Source organism: Echinops telfairi, unplaced genomic scaffold, assembly GCF_000313985.2.
Source record: "Echinops telfairi isolate 266 unplaced genomic scaffold, ASM31398v2 ScPeMD7_1;HRSCAF=3_0, whole genome shotgun sequence".
In the NCBI taxonomy this organism is placed as follows: domain Eukaryota; kingdom Metazoa; phylum Chordata; class Mammalia; order Afrosoricida; family Tenrecidae; genus Echinops; species Echinops telfairi.
The window spans coordinates 80,617,317-80,625,724 of NW_022103896.1; the positions used below are offsets into that span (position 1 = coordinate 80,617,317).

The 8,408-nt window shown below is 41.1% G+C and overlaps 1 pseudogene; it reads left to right on the forward strand.

The window, feature by feature from the left end:
* The window catches only part of LOC101662931, a 9,375-nt pseudogene extending 6,066 nt beyond the window's left edge, over window positions 1-3,309 (forward strand).
* The last annotated feature ends 5,099 nt before the right edge of the window (window positions 3,310-8,408 follow it).

Here is an 8,408-nt window from a genome sequence, read left to right on the forward strand (position 1 = left end):
CTTATATACAATCCTAGGCTTCATATGTTGAAAATCATACAGGATTTGGATAAAACAAACAGGAAGCAAACAATCAATAACAACAAACAAACACCTTTCAACAACAATTACTAGAAAACAACATGAAAAAAACCTCATTTCAAGAGAAAGCTTAAGATATTAAAAACGGAAGCATCTTTAAAATGGGTCAAATGGGAAACAAAATGAGTAAGTATTACCTTGTATCCTAACTACATCTGCTGTAATAAGCTTTACAATGTCTGCTATAGCAAAGCTATTTACATCCCTTGACTAGTCGAAGGGACTCCTAAGAGGCAGACTCCATGTGCATGACACTCTGCAAATGGGTTTGGGCATTCGGTTTGACTCTATCTTTAGAGTGCTAGTAAGTTTTCAATTATAGTTGCATTGTTCCTAGTAGAATTGGCTCCATCTGGAGTCCTTTGCTCCTGGGCCTTTGCTCCTGGATACCTCGGATTCACTGCGTCTGCCTGTGCCTAGAGTTTTTAAGACAGTTGCATGCCCTTCATTCTCCCAGGCAGCGAAATCCCTCATTTCTCTGGTAGACCTAAGAAAGTTATTGGTTTTCAGTTCATCCAGCTTTAGACTGGCTGTGAGGAAGACAGTGGCAGCTTCCAAACCCTTTCTTTATGTTTTGAACCAGAAACTGGATTAGGACAGAGTTTGTCTCTCTAACTACACACTTCTCTCCCTCCACACACCTCCAATGTTAGGCTTCTTCGGTTCAGGTTTTGTTACATTTGGGCCATTTAAATTTCATCTTTCTTGTTGTTCTGTTATACCATGTATCTCTTGTTTAATATGTTAGTTACTAAACACATGTGGATATTTTATTTCAAATTAATTTAAACACATATGTCACCAGTTGTACTAGCCATATTTTAAGTGCTCAATAGCCACATGCAGCTCAGTGACTACCCTACTGGACAGTACAGACTCTAAAACACTTTCATTGTTTGCACCATCGATTTAAAAGTGGATCATCTTTTGAAAGTAGAAAATAAGCCAAAGTTTACACAGTCATTAACAGAGACAGGTCAATTTTATATATTTACCTTTATTTTTAATTTTAATCAGCCAATACAGCAAATGTTTCTAATCATCGAGGGAGCTATTGAATGTTAGATCTACTCCCTGTCCCCATTTCCACCACCACCACCCTTTTTTTGTTTGTTTATCAGACTAAAGGAAGAGTGTGAAAAGCTAAAAGGCATTTATGCATTATGTTCATTTTTTTTAAAACAGATGAATGTTCACTCCTAAAAAAATGAAAGAGCAAATAAAAGCAGAGGTCAGGATGGCATATCTTGGTTTTAAGTTAGAGAGAAAATTCTGGACATGTTTATTATCAATTTGTAATTATTTGGCTTTTGCTTTAACAATGTGAAAGTTTCCCCCTCTTAAAGGAATATGTAATTCTATTCGAGTTCAAAAATATACCAAACTCAAACAGCTGTGTCCATATGTTGCTAATAATATTTTTAAATGGTAACACTAACAATTAAATCTTATGTTTTAAACACACACACGCACACACACACACAGATAGGTGGGGATACTAAGAGCTTCCTCCTTAGGAGGAAAATGTTTTAGTTTTAGTGCACAAAAGCAAGATCCTACTGAAGTAGTCCTAAATGGGGCCTTATTGGTCAGCATGTCATTGATATTTTAAAATGAACAACACATTATAATAGTTGGTAGAGAATGATGTGTTATTGCTAATCAATATTCTTCTAAGTGATAATGCCAACTTAAGTTCCCTTATTATGAGCAGAATGTAAAATCAAAGTTCTCAGTATACTTCCAACAGCTAGCTTGCCTCCACTGTACATTTGGCACCCTTCAACTTAGAAAATCTTTCTCATGTACTTTTCTTGGGTAATATCAAGGCTAAGTATCCTCAAGCTCTTTACTAACTTTTAAGAGTATAGGAATACCTCAGAAATATTGCAACGTTGGTTCCACGCCACTGAAATAAAGATAATATTGTAATGAAGTGAGTTTCATGATTTTTATTTGGTTTCTCAGTGCATATAACATTATATCTACACCAAACTATAATACAATATATATAGAACTGTTTGAGATCTTGTAAGACTTGCCAAAGTGTGGCACAGAGGTACCAAGTGAGTATACTTCTGGAAACTGTGCTTACAGACTAATTGATGCAGGGTTGCCACAAACTTTTAATTTGTAAAATGCAATATCTGTGAAGCGTAATAAAGAGAAGCACAATCAAGCCAGGTATGCCTGTACACAAATTTATTACTTGTAAGCATCAACTCATTTTAGTAGTATGGTAATGTTACTTTAAATAGAAAGGATCCTTAGTCTTCATCCGTTTAACTTAAGCCTCCAAAATATATATTTTGCAAGATCTGATAAAAAACAATTCGCTTTTATCAACTTTTGACTTAGCAGGAAAATGTACCTGCCACTATGTAATGCATACCCCCGTCCTCACAGCAGGGGCACCTGCACTCACTTTTATCTTTTATAGTCAGACAGGAGCTTTCCGAGGCCTGCCTTGGAATTATGCCACATATTTAGTTATTTAATGGAGAATAATCTCTTGGATTTGCATGGTCTTCACATGAATATTCAAGTCAACCTCACTTTGCCCTAATTACCAGTATGATGGCTTTTCTCTAACAGACATATTTAACCCTACCTTCTCAGTTCATGCCCAATGGGCACACAAAAATCGTTATCAATCTATGTAATATGCAAATTAGCTCCTCGTTGGGTTTTCAAATCAACACTCAAGCAATTGATGTTTCCGTTGAAGCAGCAAGGTTTAAATACAGTTGAACATACTCACAGTGTGCCTCAGCTCCAGCCATGGCACCTGTGAAAAGCGTGTGGTGAAGAGGGACAAAGAAAAGACGCCGGCTCTGAAGTTCACCCTTGATTGCACCCACCCTGTAGAAGACCGGATTGTGGATGCTGCCGATTTCGAGCGGTTTGTTCAGGAGGGTCATCAAGGGGGATGGGAAAGCCGGCCATCTCCGGGGAGCAAGAGCAAGATTACTGTGACCTCAGAGGTGGCTTTTCTCAAAAAGTATTTGACATATCGCACCAAAAAAAAAAACACTTGAAGAAGATTAAGCTACGTGATTGGCTGTGTGTGGTTTCCAACAGCAGAGAAAGTTATGGATATGCTACTTCCAGATTAACCAGGATGGAGAAGAGGAAGAGGAAGATGAGAACTCACTTCTCCGGAATACTTTGGATGAGTCCTTGAATGAAACTTGGGAACCAACCAACCACACAAACAAACAAACATAGTCATAGTAAAACAACAAAAGCAAATAAGAATTAGCAAACAAAATATATCCATGTCATCCATCCTCTTGAGAACAGGGCGTTACTTTAAACAAGTAATAGTTATAGCTGGTCAACCTTCTCAAAAAGAAAATGTATTTGTTCTGTTTGATCACAGTTCTTGAACATCCTGTATTTTAGGTTAGCACATAAAACCATTTGTTTTATTTCAATTAAGAAAATGCATTGTGTATTGGGTGACTCCACAATACAATAAGACTGGATTTCAAATAGTAACCCAGATTCTAGTGAGCTGATGATTATCTGAACCCTGAATCCAGCAGTGGGCAGGGGGGGAGGGGGAGAAATAGAGGTGGGAATTTGCTTTAATAGTCCATTCTCACCTGCATGAGCCTTGACTGTGTGTAAGATGTACAAAGATGCACCAGAGAGAACAAAGAAGCAAGGACCAACTGCTATAGAAAAGAACGCCTCTTGTGCTGCGGTCACACTTGCCTATTAATTAAGAAGAATTTAAAAGCAGGCTCTGAACACTTGGCCAAGGCTTCTACCACAGTTAAACAAGCATGCACCTAACCTTGAAAATCGCCAGTTAAAACTCTTTTCTTATGAATCCCCACTGCCTTTCACCCCAGAGTGTTAGCCCAGCCTCTTGCACAGGCATCTAGAGGGGCTTTTGTTTGCAGCTAGGGTCCAAGGCATGGGACTTGCCATCCCCCGGCCTGGTCCACGGGGAGCCCGGGCTATGTGTGACTCGTGCTCTGTGGCGCGGTTCACGAGGAGGTCTCGCACAGTTCAGGCATGTCAGCTGAGGAACGTCAAGTGGTGCAGGAACTTGTAATTAGCTGGCCCCGGGGCTGGGAGCCTCTGAGCAGGCTTTGTCTCCCTCTCCTCCAATGGGCATCTTGCTCCACGGCAGGGCCAGGAGGCGCAGTGCGCCGTGGGGGCGAGCCCGTGGTATGCAGGGAGGCGCGGGCAGGTATGAGCCTTCAAGTCTGGGCAGGACATGTTAGTCATGCTACCAAGTGGGCAGCACCTGCCTCTGGGTTAGTCAGAGCAGCAGGTAAATAAAGGCCTCCACTGTCTAAAGGGGCTTTACCCAGAGTGGTGAGCTGTGTCCTTCTGTTTCCAAAACAAATAAGCCAGTGAGTCTGCCATTAATGATTTTCTCGGAGTCCTGCGTGGAACAGCGCTTGAAGCCAAATACTTAGACAGGGTGACTGGGTCTTACCATTTCAGTAAGTGCGTCACAGAGTCGCCTGTGAAAGAGCGACTTTCCTCAAACCATTTCCTCCCGATCCCCACTACCTCCTCCCCCTCCAAGAGCACCCGTGTCAGACGGGGGCACACAGTCCAGGGCCGTGGAGGAGAACCACAGCCCCCCACGCTACAGGGGGAAACTGCCTTATGTGTTAGGCAATCGAAGCACACCCCTTAACCAATGGACGAGGATCCAGCGTATCCTAACGGTTGCTAGCAGAGTTCTGTAATGATGCATTTTTTTGCTGGCTGTACTCTTAGTAAACGTGGGGATGACAGTATCAGGTCTCGGATTGGACATGGCAGAGAAGAAGATCTTCATTCAATTTTTTGTTAATCCTATATATTACAAGGGATACTTTGGGCACTTCCAGGGAGCAGCGGACAAGAGTGCCTGTCTTGAAATGTTCAAAGCAGTGAACCAGAGTCTCTGTCCTGAATTGTCAAGTGGCTCTGAGAGCATGGGTCTCTGATACTGGCCCATTCCCAAGGCTGAGTTGGACCTGAAGGGCTGGGATGGAGAGGCGGATGAGAGAGGGGACTCTCAAACTTCAGTTTTTATAATAAAGCAGAAATCTTCTAGGGACAAACCTCAGTCTTAGTTCATAAATATTATTACTTTCTTGTGGAAGAAGGTGAGAAGCTACTGTTCTACAGATAGCAGCTGACATGGAGACCACATCTCTTAGTCTGCCTGTGGCATGTAGTGAGTGCACAAATCAATGAGCGGAAGATGAAGAGCTATGTGGGCGCAGACACATGCTTCCTTTTTGTTGTTCGCTTGTTTTATAACTGCTTCTTTCTGGATAAAAGCCTCCTGCCCTGGAGAGAGACTGGCAAAAGAATTGTTGCCTTTCAGTGGACAGACGCAGCCTTGACTTCAATTTGAATTTGCTTCATCCTGTGAGCCTCACTTCCTTCCGTTCACTTGTAACTCGCAGTCTGCTTGCTCAGAGGTCACCATGCAGGTGTTAGGAGCACCCTTTCCTCATCTACAGTAAATGCTGAGAAAAGAGGGACTCTAGGGGGGAAACAGCTCACTTCCATTGTGCCTCACAAACGCTTCCTAAAATGACTTTCTCTTTATTTTCTGATTAAAGTAATGAATACCTATCCATTGTGCCTAACAAGAGTGCTTTAACAGGACATACCTCACTGCTTTGAGTCCATTCTGACTCCTAGCAACCATGTCTTGACTACTAATAGTCAAAACAAGGCTGTCGGGAGTTCACTCTGATTTACAGGGATCAGATGTGTGCTTCCAGAAGTTGTTTGCATGGCCTCTGTTCTGAATTGTCTCTGGAAGTAAAGGCTGAAGATATACTTTCAAAATATAATGCACTGAAAGTCCTGTGGCTGCACTGAGAAATTCTATCACACACATGGAGTCACCATGGATTGGGACTGACTCATTAACAAGTGATTGCTGGTTATACTAACAATCCTTTTAACTTAGGCTAACATCAGCACTTCACTGTTCTGTTCTTGTTTCTTTCTGAGTATATCCGTGCGCACTGGGATATTTAGGTTTTGTGTTAACTGGGAAAGGATTCTCAGGGGTTTGGTCATTCCCATCTAGTAATTTTCTCATGCCTTGACCTAATGCAATGTAATTAATTACAGTTAATTGTTTGTAAGCCTCCATCAGAGGGTAAGATTAGAGTAAAATGAAACAACCTTACTCAGATTACAGCCCTGATGAAATCGGTTTAACAATGTTTTCTTGGGACGGTGGCTTGCTTACAGGATACATGAACACTATAGAAACGTTTGCTTGCATTCTGGTGGGTATGGACCTAGCATCCGGCCTATCCACTGCCAGTTCTTTGGACTTGAGCCAATAGCCTGCCATTACGCTTTGGGAGTCATCAGTAACCAGTCATCTGACTTGTCAAACTTGGATTCATTCACTTCTGGAGCCACACTCTTGGCCTGCTGACCTTGGATTTATTTACCCCTGCAGTCACCAGCCTATGGTCCTCACATCAACCTTGGTTGTATAAGCCTCCAGTTACAGGAGCCAGGAGAAGTTTCCAGGTTAACACCTGACCCACCAATTTAGCACCTGCCTGAACTTCGACTTACCCATGTTTACAAGTTTATGAACCATTTTCTTGATAACGTTTTTCATATATATAAATATATACAAAACATCATTGGTTTGCTTCTACGGAAAAGTCATCCTAAGACATCTTACAATTATGGAGTAACTATGAAATCTTTATAATTGTCATGGTTTTAGTATCGTTGCTATGCAAATAATACCCAAACTTTATCTTCAGTTTGAGAAATCATTCCAGTTGCAATCCCACATCTTCTAGAGTGACAATTTTTACATCTCTATGAGCCTGTCATATTCAGCTGTAATTTTTTCGTGTTCAAAATTGAGAATTGGAGGTTTTATTCTGGTAAAGAAAGCATAGACTAGTCTCTTCCTAATTCTCAATACAAATATAAATATAACACTAGATGAGAGAATATCAAATAATGATCAACAACTTCTTAAATTTGGTGAATGCTACATTTTACAGCAAATTCCAAATATGTCCACGGCAATCCAGCCAAGATGCATCATATCAAATCTCTGAACTCAAGGCAAGGACAAACTCGAAAGTAGCAAATGAGAAGAAACTAAATACGTGTAGGTGACCCGCAAATCAAATATCGGTAGACCTCTCGTCTAATTACATGGAAACCAGGAGGAAACAATGCAAACTTGTGTTAGTCTGGGTACTTTAGAGAAACAAATCCACAGAAACTCATATGTATAAGAGAGAGTTTTATATAAAGGGTAAGTGCACATCAAGAAAACATCCCAACCCAGTGCTGCTCAAGCCCACAAGTCCAACATTCACCCATTAACCCATATGTCCAACACCAATCCACAAAGTCCTCCTCCATCTCACAAAACTCATCCAATGATGCAGACTGCAGGAGGAAAGCTGAGTCAGTGAGTGTGTAAGCATCTCAGCACTGGCAGGGGTCTCCACATGGCTGGCTGCTCCAGGACCCAGGGCTGCACCAGGGTAGGTCCATGTGGCTTCTCCTTGAGGATGTCTTGCAGGAAGTGTGCCTTGCCAGCTGAAGCAGGGAACTGTCTAAGGCAGCTGCACCCTGGTCCGACCATCAGAGAGCAAGAGACCCAAGAGCTATAAAGGCAAGGCTCACCGAGCACTTTATCTCTCCGCCCTTCAATTAACACCACATGTGTTTATCAGCCAGCTTGGCATAATAAACTAACTACCTCAAACCTATTCTAAATGCTGGGAAAAAACAATTCTAAATGCTGTATCCTTTGTCCTGCATAAATCTTGTTCAGTGTGGAGAGAAAATAAAGATGATAAATAATTCAGAAGTTCTGATTCTAATCAATCATTAGAAAATGACAACAGAATGTGTATGTGTATGTGTGTGTGTGTGCATGAGAAAGAGGGAGAGAGAGAAGGGTGAGGAGGGGGAGGGGAGGGGAGAGAAATGTGGCTCAGAAATTCAGAGAGGAAAGAAGAACCTCAGCATTGGCAAATACAGGAGTAAAAACAAATAGCCTAATAGACTTTTGTTTGTCACAAATTAACTTATTCATGTTTGATGGCTAAGATAAGATTTTGAAACTTTCTGATCAACGTATTGTAGAAGAAATACTTAAAAGGTATTTTAAAAGTTGGAGAATACGCTGATCAAAATGGAAGTGAGCTTTCTCTACTTTACTCACAGTTGTAAAATTCTGATTTGATTGCTGTGATATTTGCATTTATATTACAAAATCTAGTGTAACCATTGAGAAAAATACAAAAAGAAATATTGTTAAAAATGCTATAAACACATCAAGACAAAACAGATAA